This window comes from Penaeus japonicus, unplaced genomic scaffold, assembly GCF_977035675.1.
Source record: "Penaeus japonicus unplaced genomic scaffold, GWHDUDI00000001_assembly GWHDUDI00000027, whole genome shotgun sequence".
Lineage (NCBI taxonomy): Eukaryota > Metazoa > Arthropoda > Malacostraca > Decapoda > Penaeidae > Penaeus > Penaeus japonicus.
In genome coordinates, this window is record NW_028234429.1 from 14,754,879 (window position 1) to 14,757,378 (window position 2,500).

The window sequence follows — 2,500 nt, forward strand, 5'->3', positions numbered from 1 at the left end:
GTGTCAAATGCATCTTAAATGACATGACTTGTAACTGATTCTCGGTTGATGAACTGTATTTGTAATCCTGATGGTGGTGTGCTGTACGTTGCAACATAATTAAAACAATGAATTGACCAAATGTATCTTCGTAACCTTCTCAGTCATGGATGAATCATTCTGGACGTGGTGTTAAATTCTTATCTGAAACAACAACTCTGTCTCTTGCTTGCCTCTCCTTCCCCTCTATCATTTTTGTCTCTTACTGATAAGATAAACTAAGTGTTTCTTAGATAAGCCAAAAAAAAAAAAAAAAGAAAAAAAATGCAAGTAGTCTCAGAACGCGCCGGCTGTCCTAAAGAAATTCGTTAATCTTAACTAAATATCATACTTAAGAAAATACAGATTTCTTAACGTTGATATAGAAGCAACATGGATGATAGAATATTGCTAATTCTAGTTAGGGTTACTTTAGGTAAAGAAAAATCATATAAACTAAATCACAAATTAGTCAGAATTCTTCGTGAATAAACAGAGATACAGAAAGCGAATGCGTTGATACAAATTATATCAGATGAAAAAAAAAAACACTTGTAAACACATAATGTGTGAATCTTACTGGGCAATTTCTAATCATACTTACATGTTACTATGTTACTTCAAGAACATTACTACTGAAAAGGTTCAGAAAAATAAATGAGTTTATCCTAAAAATTTCATTCCTCTTATTTCGTTTTCTGTTAAAGTATCTATTTGTTGATCTGGGTAACTAATTCATTTCTTTCCGCTTGGCTCATGTAAAGGATATGGCCACATTTCCAGTGTTACTACTAGATTATAGAATGTCAATTATACATTATATTACTATATCTAACTTCTTTTGGTTATCTGAAATTCAATATAGAATTACATTGTTGAATACCAAGCACAGGATACAAGATACTAGTGATCATTCATAAGTAATCCTGGGTCTTGTAGGAAATAATGAATCACTCTCGGAGGATGATACCATAGCTTTCAAGGGAGAGAGGTATCAAAATATCTGTAGACAGATAGACAGGCATGTGTATGAATGTGTGTAAATGATTATTCTCTCTCTCTTTTAATTACACACAAGCAGTTACACCCACGCCCACACCCCCTCCCCCCCGACACACCTATACACTAACACATACACGTACTCTCCCACCCTCTCTCTTTCCCTCACGAAAGGACGAAATAAAAACACCAATAGCAGGCGGAAGCTTCTATGTTAGGTACACAGCACAGCACCAACCGCAGTCACGCGAGGTTAGCTCATTTCTCTCCAAGAACAATACAGACAAGGTTACAGATGCTTACGATGCATATTTTCTTTCACGTTATTATTTTTTTTCCTCTGGCTACATGACGTTGACAGCACTAAAGGTTGCAGGGACTAAGGGATTATGTGGATATATCTATAGGGTCGAACTGGCTAACCCAAACTCTATGGGTACAGTTCATGTTAGGCCTCCGTTTTCTTTGCTTGTCACGAAGGGGGGCCTGAAGAAAAGGGGAAGAAGGAGGGGCGATGGCTTTAGATTGTAGAAGGGGGATACATGGGGACGAGGGGGCACAACTGGCATGGGGGTGGGGGGGGGGGGCTGGGAAGAGGAAGGTTAGGAGGGAGGGAGCTAGGGTATGTCAAGCCAGTATTATAAATACATATGTGAAAATAAATAGATCTGGATCCAAACTAAATAACACTGTTCATGTTGAGCTAAAAGAATCAGTATCGAGTATATCATTCTTACAGACTACAGACTACAAAGTGTAGAAAAATATCAGTGGAAGTGTTGACAAGCGTACCAACCGCGGAAACTGATGTTATTTCTCCTGCAAAATGATCAAACCAGTTGTAATAATCTTGGAACACGAACAACTTTTGAGGTAATGGAGGCCGTTTCTCGTCGACGCAGTGAGGTGGATGCTCTCCGGAAAATGTTATTACCGGTTCATCTGACTCCAGTATAACAATATATTTTGGTAAAGAAATAAAATGATATATTTGTTTTACTCGAGAGGTATGATTTTTGACAATGACAGAGTCTGCTGAAGCTATTTATCTAAAAGTAAATACTGTACTTCACTGTGACCTAAAATGTCATATAAATGAACACTCGGTAATCTTTATATACAGTTTAGCCATTCGAGATAGCTTTTGTACATCGTATTAACCATAACAGTTGCCTTACATGGCGAACGCAGTAGCCCTTCATGTGGCTATACACGCCTTAAAGCTTAATATCTCTAACAACATTTTATTTGACTATTTACTTACAAACATTTCCTTTGGGATTCAAAGGAACTAACAATATCTCCTTAAAGCTGGAAACATAAAAAAAAGAATCCTGGAGCTCGCCAGCACTGAACAAGAGCTCATCAAAGGCTCATTGATTTTTGGTTTTCGTGTGTAGCTTTGATTTTGAGACACAGAAGGGAACGTCTGTGACTTGTCGATTCAATATCCAGATAGTCTCCAGTAGAGGATACAGTAAGG

General features: G+C 37.6%; 2 protein-coding genes across 4 annotated transcripts in view; one reads left to right on the forward strand and one right to left on the reverse strand.

Annotated features, from left to right (window-relative positions):
• LOC122252705 (uncharacterized) overlaps positions 1-121 on the forward strand; it is a 5,312-nt gene extending 5,191 nt beyond the window's left edge. For both annotated transcript variants that reach the window (XM_043015307.2, XM_043015306.2), the window contains exon 6: positions 1-121. This exon is cut by the window's left edge. The gene's annotated coding sequence lies outside the window, so the exon portion shown is untranslated.
• A 1,089-nt stretch (positions 122-1,210) lies between these two features.
• Positions 1,211-2,500, reverse strand: part of LOC122252702 (transmembrane protein 151B) — an 18,265-nt gene continuing 16,975 nt past the window's right edge. For both annotated transcript variants that reach the window (XM_043015304.2, XM_086552634.1), the window contains one exon: positions 1,211-2,500. This exon is cut by the window's right edge and continues 1,331 nt beyond it. The gene's annotated coding sequence lies outside the window, so the exon portion shown is untranslated.